This window comes from Mobula birostris, chromosome 6, assembly GCF_030028105.1.
Source record: "Mobula birostris isolate sMobBir1 chromosome 6, sMobBir1.hap1, whole genome shotgun sequence".
NCBI classification, from domain to species: Eukaryota; Metazoa; Chordata; class Chondrichthyes; order Myliobatiformes; family Myliobatidae; genus Mobula; species Mobula birostris.
Genome location: NC_092375.1, coordinates 85,700,637 through 85,721,632, shown reverse-complemented (window position 1 = coordinate 85,721,632; position 20,996 = coordinate 85,700,637). Strand labels below are relative to the sequence as shown.

General features: G+C 42.3%; 1 long non-coding RNA gene across 3 annotated transcripts in view; it reads right to left on the bottom strand.

The window, feature by feature from the left end:
* Positions 1–3,696: 3,696 nt before the first annotated feature.
* The window catches only part of LOC140199164 (uncharacterized), a 45,055-nt gene continuing 27,755 nt past the window's right edge, over positions 3,697–20,996 (bottom strand). For 2 of the 3 annotated variants that reach the window (XR_011886364.1, XR_011886365.1), the window contains exons 5-6: positions 19,552–19,708; positions 3,697–4,378 (exon numbers count right to left, since the gene is read on the bottom strand). This is a non-coding gene — a long non-coding RNA (uncharacterized lncRNA). The remainder of the gene's footprint in view (positions 4,379–19,551; positions 19,709–20,996) is intronic. The other variant, XR_011886363.1, reaches the window with a different exon arrangement.

Sequence of the window (20,996 nt, the reverse complement as noted above, 5' to 3'; positions counted from 1 at the left end):
GTACTCTTTTCCTAGGTGCTGCCTGGCCTGCCGAGTTCCTCCAGCATTTTGTGTGTGTTGCGTGGATGTCCAGCATCTGCAGATTTTCTCGTTTGTGATTGGATTACCACTCTGCGAAGCCTCTTCCAGGGATGCCCACGCTGAAGCAGTTTAAATCTTCCCTTCGAGCCCAGTCCTGCCGAAGGGTTTTGGCCCAAAACATCAACTGTACTTTTTTTCCCTAGATGCTGCCTGGACTGCTGAGTTCCTCCAGCATTTTGTGTGTGTGTGTGTATGTGTGTGTGTGTTTTCTCTTATTTGTGAACTTATTTATGTGGAACCTAATCTCTCAAATCACAACTTCAAATTTTCATTGCATCTAAAATATACACATCTTCTTTTAAAGTATGATCATGGTATATATAAGATTCTACCTTAATCATATATGGGGATTCCAGTCAAATATTAGTGTTTTTTGGATTCTTTGCTACCTGTGATAATTCCTTGATGTGATGAGTAGCTTGATGCCAGAGTCAGATTCATTTTCACTGACATACAGAACATCAAACACTACAGAACAGTACAAACCCTTCAGCCCATGATGTTGTGCCGACCACTTAACCTGCTCCAAGATCAATCTAACCCTTCCCTCCTGCACAGCTCTCCATTCTTCTTTCTACCATGTGCCTGTGTAAGAGTTTCTTATATGTCCCTAATGTATCTGCCTCAACCACCAACTCTGGGAGGGCATTGCACACACCCACCACTCTCCATGTAAAAAAAAGACACGTCTAATGTTCTTCCTGTACTTTCTCCCAATCACCTGAAGATGATGCCTTCTCATATCAGCCATTCCCACCTGAGGAGAAAGGTGTTGCCTGTCCACCATATCAATGTCTCTTATTACCTTCTCCACCTTTATCAAGTCATCTCTCGTTCTAGCACGCTCAGCCTTTCCTCATAAGACATGAGCAGCAGCCCAGCAAGTCTCCTCTGCACCACTCTAGAGCTTCCACGTCCTTCCCATAATGAAGCGACCAAAACTGAACACAATTTTCCAAGTGAGGTCTAATCGGGGTTTTACAGAGCTGTAACATTACCTGTGGCTCTTGAACTCAATTCCCTGACCAATGAAGGCCAACTCACTATACACCTTCTTAACCACCCTATCAACTTGCATGGCTACTTTGCAGTGGACCCCCAGATCCCTCTGTTCTTGTACACTGCTGTGTAATGCTGTAATGTTCATCCTTCCAAAGTGTATTACTTTGCACTTTTCCAGATTGGACTCCATCTACTACTTCTCAGCTCAGCTCTGCATCCTATCAATATCCCATTGTAACCTACGACTGCCTTCTACACTATCCACATCATGACCAACCTTCGCGATGTCTGCAAACTTACTAACCCAGCCCTCCACTTCCTCATCCAAGTGTCTTATTAAAAAAATCACAAAGAGCAGGGGCTTCAGAACAGATCCCGGAAAAGAACCCCAATCACCAACCTGCAGGTAAAATATATGCAGTAACATGGTGTGACGTTTATTGTTTTACTGCAGAGGCACAGTGCAAAAGCATAAAAATCAAATCAAAGTCATCCCACGGGTTACTGGATCTTTGCAGGCAGCCTTCTTTGAACCTGGCAGCCAGCTGAACTGGTTGAACTCTGATTGCTAAATCCAGGCTGATCGACATCAAAAGGTCCTCCCAGTATCTACATTCGTGTTTATGTGTAAAGAAAGTCAAACTGATGTCAAATAGAGCATGTGATTCAACAGTAGAATAAGAAACTGCAATTATAACCAATAAATGGCCAAAGTCAAGGTTACTTACCTTCTTCATAGCCCATGAGAAAACTACAAGGAAGTTAATGAGCAAGTATCATAATCAGTCTCTGAATTAATGTACAAAATGACCCCTGAATCGACAATGTTAGAAACCAAAGGTCCATATTCACCGTTTTGCTCCTAGTGTCATATCTTGCAGTTCTCACTCAGTTCTGACACATTCAAATCCCAGCCCGACCTAATGGTTTTCTTTCCTGCACCAACAGGCCAGTTTCAGTGCTTCTGCTTGTATGAGAGTTATCAAGCAGCATTTAAGGATGGATAACAAATGCTGGTTTTACTAATGATGCCCAGATTCCCAAGGTGAATATAAAAATTAAGTGAAACGCCTGTCTCCAAAAGGAGGAACCCTGTTCCCCTAGGCTGATTCACTGCAATCCTTATCTTTTCAGCACATCTCTAACTTTTGGTAATTTTCCTCCCTCGCTCTTCTCATTTTTCCCATTCCCCACGCTGGTTCCCCTCTTAGCCCTTCTCTCTTCACCTGTCCATCATCTCCCTTCTGTGCCCCTCCTCCTTCCCTTTTTCCCATGGTCCACCCTCCTTTCCCATCAGATTCTTTCTTTTTCAGCCCTTTATCTCTTACACCTCTCAGCTTTTCACTTCATCCCATGCTCCCACCCACCTACCTACCTTCCCCTCACCTAGCTTCACCTTTCACCTATTTTGTACTCCTTCTTCTCCCCCCCCACCTTCTTATTCTGACTCCCCTCCCCTTGTTTTCAACCCAAAATATTAACTACTTATTCCTCTCCATAGATGCTGCCTGACCTGCTGAGTTCCTCCAGCATTTTGTGTGCTTTGCTCTGGATTTCCAGCATCTGCAGAACCCCTTGTGTTTATGAGCTAGTTGAATAGACAATCTGAATTAAACAAATGTCACCTAGCTAATGAATGAGATGAACACAAATAACGCTTTGGTGCCGGCTAACATTTCCCAAGCAAGGCAAAAAAAAATAGCAATAACACTGGTCAACGTTTGGCTTGATGGAGATCCTTGTCATCTCAAAATTTCTGCAACATTTATGATAATCCCTACTATGTCATCCTACTGGAACCATTTGTGTTCAGGTTGTACATCTGATCAAATCTAAATGAAAGGCAAAATATGCTCATAGGGCTGAACAATCCACTTCAATTCCAATACTCCCCTTTATGCAAGAAGTTCTTATTAGAACAGAGTACTGGCAGGTTCTCTCTTAGTATGACCTTAAAGCAAGGCATTAGCCCACTAGGTCCATAATGACTCTCAGTTCCATCTTTCTCTCTTTAATTTGCTGTAGCTCTGCAAATTAACCATATAACCATATAACAATTACAGCACGGAAACAGGCCATCTCGACCCTTCTAGTCCGTGCCGAACTCTTACTTCAGACATGCCCATCAACTCTCTTTTGATCCTTTTAACCATTTACCTACTGTAAGGGGGTAACCTATCAACACAAATTTGGGATGTAGGAGGAAAATGGATCACACTGGGAAATCCATGAAGTTACCTTCCACACAGATAGCACCCAAAGTCAGGATCAAACCCAGGTCCCAGGAACTGTGAGGTGACAGCGCAATAATGCCACCATGCACCACTACACTATCTTTGATATATTTCAGTGCCCAATACATTAAATTACTAATTTGGAAGGTTACCTGAATCAATTTTTTTTTAATCCACTGAATGGCATGGCTCCAGTTCAACTAGTACAGCCAGTCAATTCATATCATCGCAGCCCAGCCATAATATCTGAGCAACAGTAAATCCATCTAGCTCCCTCTAACATAGAGGATCACCCATTGGTTGTTCAAGAATTGTTAATCTCTGATTTAATTGTACAACACTTTTTTTAATCAATTGCTCCACCACCCTGTCCTCCCCCTACAGTCATGCATTTCTGTTTGAAATACATTCATCTGTCTTTCAACTTAAAAGATGGTCACCATCTCTTTATTCATGAGGCTGACAAGAAAAGGACATAGAATGAAAAGGAAGTGTGCTTCATTAATGCAACTTAAACAGTTCATCATTGTGGCAGTGATAGAGTTGCAACATCTCAATTCACTTGATACTTCTTGTGTCAAAATGTACCCTTAATCTTCCAAGACAGAACATTGGCACAATTCATATCAGCAAAATTTCCCGTGCAAAAAGAACTGACATTATTACTTTTGGTTCATATGAAAAAATTCAAAACCAGTTTTACTAGCATGCACTTTTTAAACTGTGCATTTAATTCAATAACATTTTCATCAAACATTCCTCTAGAATCGCACAATTTAGATAAAATTTTTCAGCAAGTTCAGAATATCTTAATGTAAAATGATATATAATAGACAAATCTTCAGTGTAATCTTTTGTTAGAAGACTCCATTAAATCTTTTGCTTTTTTGATCTTTCTAGAAGGAATGGTGATCCTCCTGAGGTTATAAAGAACAAATGGTGTCAGATTTAAACCCAGACTGCAAAGTGCCCTGTGAAACAGCTTTTCCACCAACAGTGCCACTAAGCCTCTCCCGAAGATCTGTCATGATCTGAGTTAGCAGACTGCAGTAGCATTAATTCTGCAAAATAATAAAAAGAATTACATTTGTATATACACGCATATAATATGGAAAATAATTAAGATATTCCAAAATAGCTCAAAAATAAAATGTTGCCCAAAAGATTCCCATGCAGAATACAAGTTTTACCTTTACTTCCTTATTCCATTAGGCTCATTTCATATTTCAACTCCATTTCCAACACTAGACACTATGAGTATTGGAAACTGGAGAAGAGCAGAAAAGGAGACACCAGTGCAGCGTTATGTCAGTGGAAAAACCACTCAGCAGGAGGAAACTTGGAACAAAGTCATCATAAAGTGGATCGTCCTTCCAACTTTCAGTCTAAAAGGGAAACGAGTGTGGCTTGTCTCACCATGAGCAAATACAATATTGGGCAAAAAGGAATCAGGTTAATAATGTTGTTAGTCAAGGATTGTATATCTGGATCCTTCTACTCAACATTTTAATGTCTACCTATTAGCCTGGTTCCTATCTTAAGGGCATAATTCCAATTTAGAGAGTCCAATAGTGGTTCACCAGTTTGATGGCTGGAATGGCAGATTTGTTGTCTAAGAGGTTAAAGAAACTGGGCTTTTTGTCACAGGACAATTATAAAACAACATGCCAAAGATAAAGATATCAGGACAGGTGTCCATAGCTTGGTCAAAGAGGTAGGATTCTACACAAGCCTTGATGACAGGGAAGGAACTCCTGAAAAAGCCCTGGTTGCTTAAGCTACATCTAATATTGGTAACCTTGAATGGATAGAAAAGAACTAGTGTTGGAGGTGGTTACAGAGACAGGAACATCAAGATTGCGGCCATAGAAAGGTTCAACACATGATGAAAATTCAAAAATTGAGATGCATGTAAACTGGGACCAATGTACATCATTTAGCACAAGAGTACAAGGTAGATATTTCTGTGGGTTATAACCGCTAGTAATGCTCTAACTGTGGATAAACAGGAGCTATTTTTTTCTATCATGCTTGTATCTCAGACAGAACATCCATATTAGGGAAAGTTATTAGCTCCTGCTTACTAAAGGTTATCATACAAACTTCTGCATTGTACATGACCTATAAGTAGGATTTAATCAATGATTAATCATTATTAACTTCTACAAGTTGCAGGCAGGTGTTAAAGAACTGTAGTGCGCAAGGGCAGTAAGAATGAGGAGTTCAGAATGACATATTAATAAACACGAGTTTCTGCAGATGCTGAATATCTCTACCAACATACACAAAATGCTGAAAGAAATCTGCAGCTTTGCTGAGCTCCTCCAACATTTTGTGTATAGTGGTATATTTATAAAGCTTACATTAAATATTATTTCCACCTGTGTCAGGACGACTCTGTAGCATAATTCTTTTTTGTGATTCTGCAATTTTCATTGGTTAGTAAATGGACTGAAAATAAATAAACTGCCTACTAAGAGGGCATCTCAAGAGCTAACAAAATGCAAAACCATAACCAATCATATTCAACTAATAAAGTTGATTACCTGGGTTTCACTCTCAGCTTATGCTGCCTGGCCTGCTGAATATTTCTGAAAATCTCTGTTATTAATATTTCAATCTCTCCTTTCACAAATCAGAAGCAGAGGGAACACTTGGCTTTGTTATGATTACAAGATGGCTTTGATTATAGATAGCTCTTTGCAGCATTTCAGCTCTACAGTAGAACTGAAAGGAATTTCACTTACCACTCAGCTAATGTGTGAAGGCAGGCACTGAACCATGTTGGTAAATGCTCTGTATCTTGGCAGCAATTATGTAGTAGATATTCTGTGTTTGTTTCCATTATAACAGAACACAACATTAAGCCAAGTGATGGCTATTGTTTGATAGAGTCTATCCACAAACTACATGCCCGGTGACTTTCATGCAGGTGCCACTGAAATATCCATAGCCTTGATAAAAGGTTTACTGCTGCCTCCCGCAGGCACTGGTTTCCCTCGCCTGTCCTGCCACAGAGAATGACTGCAGTAAGTGGCAGAGCAGTCGTCAAGATACTGCTGGCAGCTTGCAGCAGACTTGTCAATGTGACTATGAACCTTGCCACTAGCCAAGAGGTAAGCAGTTAAATAGCATGAGCATGTGGATTTGGTTAGAGCAAGCTACCCAAACACTTGCTTGCTGCCCGGGGTAACTCCAAGGGTCCATAAGAGTAACAATGACAGTGACTCCATTTCCTTCTTCAACAGCAAGTTTTCTCTTTCCTATTACTGTGCAGGCTCACAAAATGGGCACAATTTTGGTCTTTCCAGGATTAAGCCTATTTTCAACTCTAGCACTGTTTCTCTCAACGTTGAGAAGAAATTTCTAAGCCTCGGTTCAAGGGGTGACTAATTTCTGTTCTGTCACTTTTAAAAAGTGTCATTATGTCTGTTTGATTCTGAACCTGTTTCACTCACTGGCTCATCATGATCATCATTTCTTTAATCTCTCTTGGCATTCTTGTATCCATGTCTAAGCTAACATGAATTATTATGAATTAAGTGCTGGCAAAGAGAATTAGGATAGAGAGGTAATTGATGGTCAACATCAACATGGTAGACCAAAAGGACTACTTATATGTTATATGTCAGTGAAAAGGTGTTTTTTGTTAAAATTGGTACACTTACTTAAGTTAGATTGTCATCATGGCTATTCACAGAATATAAGAGGTTATACAGCATGGATATCAAACTGACAAAGTACCAGGAAACAACGAGTAGTTGTAAAGAAAGGTTGTTTTTTTTTTCAGACTGCAGGGAAATATACAGTGGAATTGCACAGAGCTCAATACAAAGATTACTGGATTAATGACACAGACTCAGACATACAACCCACAGCTCTCAAGACATGGGTAACACAAAACCTGTCATCGTAGTGAACAGTAGTAGGGCAGTAATAGATCTCAAGAAAGGTAGATAGTGAATGGGCAGATAGGTGACAGATGAAATTTGCTGTTAGAACTGCTACATTTTGGGAAAAAGAACGAGAAAAGACATTGTAAACAAAAGTTACAATTCTAAAAGAGACACAGGAACAGAAAGATCTGGAGGTATATGTGGATAGTTCATTGAAAGTGGCAGGGCAGGTTGTGAAAGTTGTTGAAAAGCAGACTGGATTTTATTAATGAAGGTATAGAGCACAAAAGCAAAGGAGTCATGACAAACCTTTAAGAAACATTGGTTTGTTTTGGATGTTTGCAGTTGTTAGGGTGGGGAGATCTAGTAAAGGTATTTTAAATGACGAAGGATAGGGACAGATCATGTGAGATTAGCAGAAGGGATCAAAATCCACAGGAAGTAGAATGGTAATTGCAAAATGATCCAAAAGTGATGTGAAGAAAATCCTTATTAATATACATACTGGTTGAGGTCTAGAGTGGGATTCCAGCGATGGTAGTAGAAGACAAAAAAAAAATCAACTGTAGTGCATAAAATAAGCAGGTTGGACTTTTAAGACTTCAGAGAGTTTAGAAGAATGGGGGATGCATTCAATTAAACTTATAAAATTCTCAGAGGGCTTGGCAGAGGCATCGTTAAATATCTGAAATGAAAAAAAATCACAGGTCTTTGAGAGGCTGTAATGGTGGCACCAGCTGGATTGCTCTGACATAAATTGAGTACAGACTCAATTCCAGACAGTAACCATTCCGTATGAACCTGACATGCCTTGCTTCCCGTAATGTTCAAACAGGTATGAACCTCTGTCTGAAATGTACACAGCAACTAAGCTCCACTTAGATCTTCAGTAAAGAATTTCAAAGTTTCATTAATTTCCGTGTGAATTTCAGTCCTGAATGAGAGACCCTTACTTTTCATCTGTGACTGTGATACCCAATATCATCTGCCAAATCCCTATTGGATTTTATGTTTCATTGAAATCATCCCACATTCTTCCGAACTCGATGAAGTCCAATTCTAACCTGCTCCATTTCTCCTCATACATCAACCACTCCATTAAAGGAATCAATCTCATTATTCTTTACTGCACTCCATCTATCCCAAGTATTTCTCTTCTTTGGTAAGAAGACCTCATTTGTAAACAAAATTCCAGTTGGGCTCTTACCAGGGCTCTACATAATTACTCTCTTACTCAAATCCTCTTCCTAGTTGTTAGCCATATCTACACATCGATTTAATATGATTCATGTATGAAGATACCCACTAATACCTTTCCATCTTTCACCATTTAAAACAAGATGCTGTTTTGTTAGAAGTCATAGTGCATTACCTCATTTTCTCCACGAGATAGTCCATCTGTTATGTCCTCCCCTATTAGCTCAGCTTGGCTTTATACGCCTGAAGCCCCCTACATCCTCAGGACTCACTCTACCATACAGCTTCGAACAATCAGCGAACTTGGAGAAGTAGCATTGTACCAGCGACCTGGGTTCATTTCTCACCACTGTCTGTAAGGAGCTTGTACGTTCTCCCCGTGACCGTGTGGGTTTCCTTCTACAGTATAAAGAGGTACCGGCTGGTAGGGTTAATTGGTCATTGTAAATTGTCCAGAATTAGGCTAGGGTTAAACTTTGTGTGTGGCGGGTGGGGGAGATGGTTGCTAGGCAGCATGGTTCAGAGGGCTGGAAAAGCCTATTCTACACTGTATCTCAAATGAGTTATGCTTGGTGTCCTTGTCCAACTCATTACTAGTAGTTGTGCAAACGTGGCGCCTCAGCATCGTCCGCATTATGACCTCTCAACCCAAAAAAATTACCAATTTATTTTCCATTGGACTTTGGAACATGGGCAAGCATGGTAGAATTGAACCTTGCCACCAACCAACTCGCAAAGATTCCAGAAGATGTATCGGGACTAGTTTCTCAGCAGGTTCTCATCTTATCAAATAACCTTCTTCGAAAGCTGCCTCATGGCATTGGACACTTAAGAAAACTGCGAGAATTGGACTTGGAAGAAAATAAATTTGAATCTCTTCCAAATGAAATTGCTTACCTTAAGGATTTGCAAAAACTGGCCTTAATCAAGAATCAGCTGACTATGCTTCCTAGGGGAATTGGTCACTTAACCACTCTGACTCACCTTGGCTTAGGAGAGAACTTGCTCACTCATTTACCTGAAAAGATTGGTACACTGGAAAATTTGGAGGAATTGTATTTAAATGATAATCTATTTTTTTTTAAAAAACGGTTTCAGTCGAAGCAAGCAGTTGGGAAGAAGGGTGTGAGAAATTAGGTAGAAAAAGTCTCTTTTTTGAAACACTGCTCGGAGAGAAGGGCCTGCACTGCACAGGCGCGTGACGTAGCACCAAGGTTTAAAAACAGACCACCATATACAGCGGCCATCGTTGGAGTGGACTGAGTCAGAGTGGGACGGCTTTGGCTCAACAGGCTTCGGCGAGAACTGGCAGAGGCCAGGGTAGGTTCCGGTAAGTTTTTTTTGTCCAGATTGTTTAGAGTAGAGAAAATGCCAGGCAGGATGTTGGAATGCTCCTCTGCAGGATGTGGGAAGTCAGGGAGCCCTCCGGTGTCCCTGACAACGACACCTGCAAGAAGTGCATCCAGCTGCAGCTCCTAACAAACCGTGTTAGGGAACTGGAGCAGAAGCTGGATGACTTCCGGATCATTCGGGAGAATGAGGAGATTATAGATAGTAGCTACAGGGAGGTAGTTATGCCAAAGGAGCAGAGCACAGGAAATTGGGTCACTGTCAGGCGAGGGAAAAGGAAAGGGCGGGCAGAGCAGGGTTCCCCTGTGGCCATTCACCTCAACAACAAGTATACTGCATTGGATACTGTTGGGGGGATGACTTACCTGGGAAAAGCTGCAGCAGCCAGATCTCTGGCACCGAGTCTGGTTCTGCAGTGCAGAAAGGAGGGTGGAAAAAGAGGAGAGCGGTAGTGATAGGGGACTCAATAGTTAGAGGTACAGATAGGAGGTTCTGTGGTCGTGACAGAGAATCCAGGATGGTTTGTTGCCTCCCAGGTGCCAGGGTCAAGGATGTCTCTGATCGCTAGCATGACATTCTGAAGTGGCAGGGTGATCAGCCAGATGTTGTGGTGCACATCGGTACCAATGACATAGCAAGGAAGAGTGAGGAGGTCCTGGAGAGTGAGTATAGAGAGCTTGGTAGGAAGTTGAAAAGCAGGACCTCGAGGGTGGTAATCTCAGGATTGCTACCTGTGCTACGTGCCAGTGAGGGTAGGAATAGGATGTTCTGGAGGATGAACAAGTGGCTGAGGAACTGGTGTAGGGAGCAGGGTTTCAGATTTCAGGATCATTGGGACCTCTTCTGGGGCAGGTGGGACCTGTACAAGAGAGACGGGTTACACCTGAACTACAAGGGGACCAATATCCTTTCAGGGAGGTTTGTTAGTGCTGCTGGGGAGGCTTTAAACTAGATTTGCAGGGGGATGGGAACCAGAGTGCCAGAGCAGACTGTGAGGCTGGGGTGAAAATAAATGATGTTAAAAGTTCAAGCAAAGTCGCAAATAGAAAGGTTGTGAGTGGTGGTAAAAATCTTCTGAGGTGTATATATTTCAATGCTAGGAGTATTGCGGGGAAGGCGGATGAGCTGAGGGCGTGGATTGACACATGGAATTATGACGTTATAGCAATTAGTGAAACTTGGCTACCGGAGGGGCAGGACTGGCAGCTTAATATTCCAGGGTTCCAATGTTTCAGATGTGATCGAGGCAGAGGAATGAAAGGTGGGGGAGTAGCATTGCTTGTTAGGGAAAATATTACAGCAGTGCTCAGGCAGGACAGATTAGAGGGCTTGTTTACTGAGTCCTTATGGGTGGAGCTGAGAAACAGGAAAGGTATGACCACATTAGTGGGGTTGTATTATAGACCACCCAATAGTCAGCGAGAATTGGAGTAGCAAATCTGCAGAGAGATAGCAGGCAACTGTAGGAAACATAAAGTTGTGGTGGTAGGGGATTTTAATTTTCCATATATAGATTGGGACTCCCATACTGTTAGGGGTCTAGATGGTTTAGAGTTTGTAAAATGTGTTCAGGAAAGTTTTCTAAATCAATATATAGAGGTACCAACTAGAGAGAATGCAATATTAGATCTCCTGTTAGGAAACGAGTTAGGACAAGTGATGGAAGTGTGTGTAGGGGAGCACTTTGGTTCCAGTGATCATAACACCATTAGTTTCAACTTGATCATGGACAAGGATAGATCTGGTCCTAGGGTTGAGGCTCTGAACTGGAAGAAGGCCAAATTTGAAGAAGTGAGAAAGGATCTAAAAAGCATGGATTGGGACAGGTTGTTATCTGGCAAGGATGTGATCGGTAAGTGGGAAGCCTTCAAAGGAGAAATTTTGAGAGTGCAGGGCTTGTATGTTTCTGTCAGGATTAAAGGCAAAGTGAATAGGAATAAGGAACCTTGGTTCTCAAGGGATATTGCAATTCTGATAAAGAAGAAGAGGGAGTTGTATGACATGTATAGGAAACGGAGTAAATAAGGTGCTTGAGGAGTATAAAAAGTGCAAGAAAATACTTAAGAAAGAAATCAGGAGGGCTAAAAGAAGACATGAGGTTGCCTTGGCAGTCAAAGTGAAGGATAATCCAAAGAGCTTTTACAGGTATATTAAGAGCAAAAGGATTGTAAGGGATAAAATTGGTCCTCTTGAAGATCAGAGTGGTTGGCTATGTGCGGAACCAAAAGAAATAGGGGAGATCTTAAATGGGTTTTTTGCATCTGTATTTACTGTCTTGTCTCCCTTTCTCTTCACTATTTACACCTCGGACTTCAACTACTGCACAGAGTCTTGTCATCTTCAGAAGTTTTCGGATGACTCTGCCATAGTTGGATGCATCAGCAAGGGAGATGAGGTTGAGTACAGGGCTACTGTAGGAAACTTTGTCACATGGTGTGAGCAGAATTATCTGCAGCTTAATGTGAAAAAGACTAAGGAGCTGGTGGTAGACCTGAGGAGAGCTAAGGTACCGGTGACCCCTGTTTCCATCCAGGGGGTCAGTGTGGACATGGTGGAGGATTACAAATACCTGGGGATACAAATTGACAATAAACTGGACTGGTCAAAGAACACTGAGGCTGTCTACAAGAAGGGTCAGAGCCGTTTCTACTTCCTGAGGAGACTGAGACCTTTAACATCTGCCGGACGATGCTGAGGATGTTCTACGAGTCTGTGATGGCCAGTGCTATCATGTTTGCTGTTGTGTGCTGGGGCAGCAGGCTGAGGGTAGCAGACACCAACAGAATCAACAAACTTATTCGTAAGGCCGGTGATGTTGTGGGGATGGAACTGGACTCTCTCACGGTGGTGTCTGAAAAGAGGATGCTGTCTAAGTTGCATGCCATCTTGGTCAATGTCTCTCATCCACTACATAATGTACTGGGTGGGCACAGAAGTACACTCAGCCAGAGACTCATTCCTCCAAAATGCAGCACAGAGCGTCAGAGGAAGTCATTCCTGCCTGTGGCCATCAAACTTTACAACTCCTCCCTTGGAGGGTCAGACACCTTGTGCCGATAGGCTGGCCCTGAACTTATTTCATAATTTACATATTACTATTTAACTATTTATGGTTATATGACTAATTATTATTTATGGTGCAACTGTAACGAAAACAATTTCCCCCTGGGATCAATAAAGTATGACTATGACTATGACTAAGGAAACTGGCATGAAGGCTATGGAATTAAGGGAAACAAGTAGTGAGATCATGGAAACTGTACAGGTTGAAAAGAAGGAGGTGCTTGCTATCTTGAGGCAAATTAAAGTGGATAAATCCCCAGGACCTGACAGGGTATTCCCTCGGACCTTGAAGGAGACTAGTGTTGAAATTGCAGGGGCCCTGGCAGATATATTTAAAATGTCGGTGTCTACGGGTGAGGTGCCGGAGGATTGGAGAATGGCTCATGTTGCTCCGTTGTTTAAAAAAGGATCGATAAATAATCTGGGAAATTATAAGCCGGTGAGTTTGACGTCGGTAGTGGGTAAGTTATTGGAGGGAGTACCAAGAGACAGAACCTACAAGCATTTGGATAGACAGGGACTTATTAGGGAGAGTCAACATGGCTTTGTGTGTGGTAGGTCATGTTTGACCAATCTACTGGAGTTTTTCGAGGAGGTTACCAGGAAAGTGGATGAAGGGAAGGCAGTGGATGTTGTCTACATGGACTTCAGTAAGGCCTTTGACAAGGTCCCGCATGGGAGGTTAGTTAGGAAAATTCAGTTGCTAGGTATACATGGAGAGGTGGTAAATTGGATTAGACATTGGCTCAATGGAAGAAGCCAAAGAGTGGTAGTAGAGAATTGCTTCTCAGAGTGGAGGCCCGTGACTAGTGGTGTGCCACAGGGATCAGTGCTGGGTCCATTGTTATTTGTCATCTATATCAATTAGATGATAATGTGGTAAATTAGATCAGCAAATTTGCTGATAATACGAAGATTGGAGGTGTAGTGGACGGTGAGGAAGGTTTTCAGAGCCTGCAGAGGGACTTGGACCAGCTGGAAAAATGGGCTGAAAAATGGCAGATGGAGTTTAATACAGACAAGTGTGAGGTATTGCACTTTGGAAGGTCAAACCAAGGTAGAACATACAGGGTTAATGGTAAGGCACTGAGGAGTGCAGTAGAACAGAGGGATCTGGGAATACAGATACAAAATTCCCTAAAAGTGGCATCACAGGTAGATAGAGTCGTAAAGAGAGCTTTTGGTACATTGGCCTTTATTAATCAAAGTATTGAGTATAAGAGCTGGAATGTTATGATGAGGTTGTATAAGGCATTGGTGAGGCCGAATCTGGAGTATTGTGTTCAGTTTTGGTCACCAAATTATAGGAAGGATATTAAGGTTGAAAGAGTGCAGAGAAGGTTTACAAGGATTTTGCCGGGACTTGAGAAACTCAGTTACAGAGAAAGGTTGAATAGGTTAGGACTTTATTCCCTGGAGCGTAGAAGAATGAGGGGAGATTTGATAGAGGTATATAAAATTATGATGGGTATAGATAGAGTGAATGCAAGCAGGCTTTTTCCACTGAGGCAAGGGGAGAAAAAAAACAGACAACATGGGTTAAGGGTGAGGGGGGAAAAGTTTAAAGGGAGCATTAGAGGGGGCTTCTTCACACAGAGAGTGGTGGGAGTATGGAATGAGCTGCCAGATGAGGTGGTAAATGCGGGTTCTTTTTTAACATTTAAGAATAAATTGGACAGATACATGGATGGGAGGTTATGGAGGGATATGGTCCGTGTGCAGGTCAGTGGGACTAGGCAGAAAATAGTTCGGCACCGCCACGAAGGGCCAAAAGGTCTGTTTCTGTGCTGTAGTTTTTATATGGTTTCTATTTTTCTGTTCCTACTTCCCATTTCTCTCCATTAACAATGATCAACCTATATTATCTTAGCGAACAGAGTGGCGGACACCTCTGCTGAAGTCTGGAGGAAAACACACAGAGAATGCAGAGGGGGATCACAAAGGCTAGGAACGAGACAACAGAGACTTATGGAGAAGAGGAGTTCAGTGGGTAATAAAATGGATGAGTTCACGGTGCTAGCCAGGTGTCAGAGAACATTTCGGGAGTGCAGTGTTATGTGTTTCACTGGAACAGGGCTGCACGAGGACATACCCGATGTCCATGGATGGCTTCCAGACCATTCGGGCTGACGGGAAGTGCACCGAAAGCGGTAAGCGTAAAGGAGTTGGGGGCTTGCTGTTCTAGTTAACAACGGATGGTGCAATCCTGGTCATATTACGATCGAGGAACGTGTTTGTAGACCGGATATTTGCTGTTGGACTCCGGCCATATTCCACCGAGATACAACACTGGGCGTCATGGAAGGTTGTTCCTGCCTGTGGCCATTGAACTTTGCAGCTCCTCCCGTGGAGGGTCAGACACCCTGAGCCAATAGGCTGGTCCTGGACTTATTTCCATCTGGCATTTGCATATTGTTTGATTGTTTGCGGTTTTTGTATTGCTATATTTATGCTCTATTCTTGGTTGGTGCGGCTGCAACAAAACCCCATTTCCCTCGGGATCAATAAAGTATATCTATCTATCTCACCCTAGAGCAGGGGTTCCTAACCAGAGGTTCACAGACACCTTGCTTAATGGTATTGGCCCAAGGCATAAAAAACGTTGGGAACCCCTGCCCTAGAGTGATGCTTGAACTGTATTTAACAACCACCAGCATGTTGCCTTATCAAAGGAATTCGGAAAGAATATACCATATCCACTAATTTCTGTGATTTGATCTTCTCCACAAGTTATAATCATAAGAAGCACAGATATTTATCTTTCATAAATCCATACTGACTTCCTAATTTTAGCACTGTTTTACAAGTGATGGCTTCTAGGATTTTCCTACTACTGATATTAGGCAATTTGGTTGCTAATATATACTCAGTGGGCACTTTATTAGCTACACCTGTGCACCTGCTCATTAATGCAGATATATAATCAGCCAATTATGTGACAGCAACTCAATGCATGAAAGCATGCAGACATGGTCAAGAGGTTCAGTTGTTGTTCAGACCACACATCAGGATGGGGAAGGAATGTGATACAAATGAGTTTGACAGTGGAATGATCGTTGGGACCAGACGGGATGGTTTGAGTATCTCAGAAACTGCCCATCTCCTGGGATTTTCACACACAACAGACTTGTAAGGGTTTTCAGCAAATGATGCAAAAAGCAGAAAACATCCAGTGAGCAGGAGTTCTGTGGGCAAAACCACCTTGCTAATGAGAGAGATCTGAAGAGAATCACCAGACTGATTCGAGCTGACAGGGGGGTGACAGTAACTCAAATAACCATGTGTTACAACATTGGTGTGCAGAAGAGTATCTCTGAAAGCACAACACATCGAACCTTGAAGTGGGTGGGCTACTCTACTTCTTTCATAGAAATCCAGAACTTGTCTGGGGGCAGGTCAGTAAATCTCATCTTGATTGCATGATCAGACTGCATCTCACAAACTTCCTCTTCTCTCAAAATCAAGTTCTCAGGCTAAGCAGAAGATTCAAAGAAAGGGTCCCTCACCCAGTCATACACGTGTTGAAAGGGAGGACAAATACTGTTCGATTTTGCTCTGCAGTTCTTCCAGGTGGTTTTCAATAAGACTTGAGACTTTCTCATATCCTTCCTCACTCTCAAGCCCAAGCAGCAGTGGAAACATTTCAAGATTTCCTTTTGCAGCATGATTTTTCCAAAGATTCAGTTTGCTTTTAAATCCAAGATTCTTGTCGCTTGAAATCAAAACATTTTCTCCAGTGTCATGGCCCGGCTGGAAATTTGTCATCTTGCTATTACCTCCTTAATTGGGCCTTTATCCCCTCATCTGATTTCCAATCATTCCCAGTTCCACTAATTACAGCACACCTGGTTCCCATTAGCAAACATACGATAAAACTCAGGCAGCACAGCCATGCCTTGCCAGTTTGTTGGTCAACTCTAGTGTGAGTAAACCTTGTTTCCTGATTCCTTGGGACTGTCAGTTCTAAGCTCTGCATCATTTTCTGGATACTCTACGTAAACCATGTCTCTGTGTAAGGACTCTCCTAGATACCAGTTCCCCATTTGCGGCAGTGCTACCGACTCACAACTCTGCCTCTGCGCCTGTGTCCTGCACTTGGGTTTGTCCTCAGCCTCTTCCTTGCAACATCCAGAGCCTTACAGAGACTTGGTTCAACTGGTTCATATGATAAAAAATGTTTGTTAAGTAGGCCTACTATTTTCTTGAAAGTACTCCTACAATTCAGCTTTCAGCTCAAACACCTTGTTGAGAACTCTTCCTCTGCTGAGGCAACAGATTTCTGTAAGTAGCAGGAGATTTGTGTGCTCTTTGTCCAGGTGTTCACACAGTTTTTTAAACATTCTCAAGTGGTCTTATATCTACTAAATAACTTGCGTCCCAAATACTTTTTACTGACTGTGACTTTATTTTCAAAAGCTTTATTCTGTTTGTTTTGAGATTCCTGTAGTCATTTAAAATAATCAGCACTTTTATGCGTCATATGTCTGTGATTTGTAGTTACGTGTCTTTTCAATCTTGCTGAAGCCATTGCTATATGTGTAAGTTGTTTGCCACAGACTAGGCACATTGGAATAGGACAACTTGGATCACCAGTCCATGTAAAACCCATCGAGAAGTAGCTTTCACTGTAATGATATGTGCCGGCTGATCACTTTAGTCCCACTCACTGCTTTTGTCTCCAGGGGGACCTAAAAGTGGCTGGTGGAATTCTGGGGCAACAGGAGCACTGGATCTCTGCTGTGGGTCCTAAGTCTTCGAATCGCGGTGGGCGGTCAGTCACTGGTGTTTATGCGCACCCAGCTGGTGGCTGTCTGGCTCAGGACCCTGCAGAGATACCTGTATACCGACCACCCTCTCAGATGGCATGTGGCAGCGATGCACTTTCCCCGACGGGGACACGGCCTACAAGAGGGCACGCAGCTTCCAGCGGACATCAGCCGTGCCGCTCTGAGGGAACTGCCTCGCTTTTACCGAGAGCTGTTGGGGGTACGAGGTCTAGTCTCGTCCAGACAGGGTGCTCTAGCTGCTAGGGGGACTGGTCCCCATCCTATCACGGTGGGTGTCGCTGCACCACCACCTGATCAGCCAGAAGTCCTCATTGGGCTCAGGCCTCAGGAGACCACGCGGGAGAGGGTCCCGCATAATGCGAGTCATCTCGCAGGGATGCCCACTGTGTCCTTCCGTGACACTCCAAAGCGTTTCTCGTATGGGCTGCTCCTGCACATCTTTCACTTCTGTGCCTTCGTCTGCCGACCAGGCTCACCTTGGCTATCTGTTTACGAAGGAGGTGCCCGGTGGAAATCTCTTTATGCAGGGATCCTTCCCCTGTACATTGGGGACCCGGTCTGGAAGGTGTTGCATAAGACAGTACCGTGCAACAGGCCAGCCTATCGTCCTCTCCTCTGTGCAGTACAGCGCTCAACAATTATCAATGGCCTCCCCTATCTCGCGTCAAAAACTGAGAAGGACTCAACCAAACAAACACTGTGCACTGCCGTACGGGACTGACAGACCGCTAACGAAATTGCAGATAGGGCTGCTTGGTCACTATCCGCCGTTCCAAGCACTAGCATCACGTGTTGGGCAAAGTTCAAAAACCGATGGTTAATTTTTTTAAGTCATAATCTCTTGCGGAACCCCGGTTGTGAAACCCTGTTCCAGGGTGTGTTCATTTAAGTTATATGATCCACCCAAATTGTAAATATACCTTTCTTATAAAGAAACACAATATATTTTCATTTTCATTTCCACATAGTAACTAGTAATAGTCTGAAGTACAAAGAGCAGATATTGCGTATATCCTTTAAATAACAAACATGAATCAACATGAAATAATGTGACCTTACTTACTGCAAGATGTTAGAGATACATGGCAACATAGTGCTTTTTATTGGTGTTGGCTTATCCCAAAATGTTGCACAGCTACCTGGATTACTTTTGAAGTTGTCAATTTGCACCTAGCAAGTTTCAAAGTAAATTAATTGGCCTCGCTGAGGAATGTTTGACAGCACATCCCTCCTCGACATCTGTAACAACCACATGGAGATGCTGCCTCAAGACCATATGAATTTATCAAATAGCCCTGACCATCCAGGCCAGGACATCTTCTCACAGATACAATCAGACAGGCCACACTACCAGGTTCTAGAGCAGCCACTGTACTTCCCTTCAACATACGGTTTTTGAAACAACAGGCATAACCCTAACCAATGCTTCTGTATAGCAACACCGTGACCACTTCAATCACTTTGCACCACGATGGACTGTTTTTTGTACTAATTATATTCTTTCTTGTAAAAACTGTGTATCATTTGTTTTCTCGTGAATGCTGCTTCTCTGATGCTACGTGCCTGTGATGTTGCTGCAAGTAAGATTTTCATGGCACCAGTGCATTTATGTACATATGCTTATAACAATAAACTCAACTTTGATTTTGAGCTAGGATAATCAAAAGCTTTGCTTTTCTTCAAAATTTTACTATGTGACTTAACAAGGGCCCCCCCCCACTGTGTCAGTCTACCCTAAATTATCCTCGAAATAGCTTGATGAACAACCATCCAACTCATTAAAACACTCCAATCAGCATGTTCAGAGCATGTTCCTTTGATACATCCCAAAATAATTATGATGTACTAAACTTGAATAGGCTTTACACAAATAACACAAGTTTGGAAAAGTTAAACTTGATTACAATAAACTTATAGGACTGGGAACTCTTTACTCCTCACCTGTTTTTCTCCAAACTTGATGAAGGGTCTCAGCCCGAAGCGCCGACTGTATATTCTTTTCCATAGGTGATGCCTGGCCATAGGTATTGAATGGCCATAATAATTGTATTCAGGGTAGACTCTGCTTGAAGTTCCAAAATGCAACTCAGCTCCAGTCCTGAAAATACCCATATTAGGTTAAAGTGGCAATCTTTCCACAACTTACCTTTCCATTCAGCAGTCTGAGTTGCAAATTCTTGCCCAATAAAGACTGCAAACTCACATCGCATTTCCTGGAAATATTCTTGTTTAACTCTTGCTTCTTTCTCTAAAAATACTGCCTGACCAGTTGAATATTTCCAGCATTTTCTGTTTTTGGTTCATACTTCCAGCATCTACAAACTTTTAAATGTTCATCTCACACTGGGCCATTCCCACCAGAAGCAATCACCCTATAAAGGCATCCGTTAGTCTTGCAAGACCATGGATCTGCGCCTGGAAAGTCTTCACTCCCTAGGGCACAGGCCTGGACAAGGTTGTATGGAAGACCAGCAGTTGCCCATGCTGCAAGTCTCCCCTCTCCACAACACCAATGTTGTCCAAGGGAAGGGCATTAGGACCCATACAGCTTGGCACCAGTGTTGTCGCAGAGCAATGTGTGATTAAGTGCCTTGCTCAAGGACACAACACATTGCCTCGGCTGGGGCTCGAACTCACGACCTTCAGGTCGCTAGTCCAATGCCTTAACCACTTGGCTAGGCTAAAGCAAGATTCAGTTAATTCACATGGTCAGCCAGTGCTAATGCAAACATTAGTCATTTAACCACACATGTACCTGAAAAAAAGAGGCCATAGTTAAGCCACTGTTTCATTTCACTATTGTAACACTTGTGTAGTGCTGGTCTTATCTCGTGTGAGTGATCGTTGCATTCATTATGAGAAAAATCAAATTACATAGTACTACACTAGGTGCTGGTAGGTCATCAGAAGCTCTAGGTATTCGAAGGAGGCACTGAATAGAAAACACACACGTCTGGAGGTAAGTTCTGTTTATAAAACAAAATATTTACATGAGTAAGAACAATTCCAAATTCCAACATTCTGTTTAGGTTCCAAATCTCAAATATCAAACAAAAACCAAATTCCTTGGTAGCTGGAATCAATGAGTTTCATTTGAATAACCTTTGCTACTCCAATTTCTCTAACAAATTAGATCTAGTATTATCCCCAATTTAAAGGTTTACAGACTAACCTTTCTTTTTTATTTATCCCTAATTAGAAACTAATTGAATTCCTATTCTTAAGTGTCATGATTAACTTCAGTTTCATTTCCAATCTGTATGTCTATAAATTCAAATTCAAAATTTATATCCATACAGCTTAACTCCTTTCACAATAATTCTCCAAAATCACAACTTTTAGACAAAGTAAACCTTGTTCAGTAACTTATCAAAGTCAATAATCAT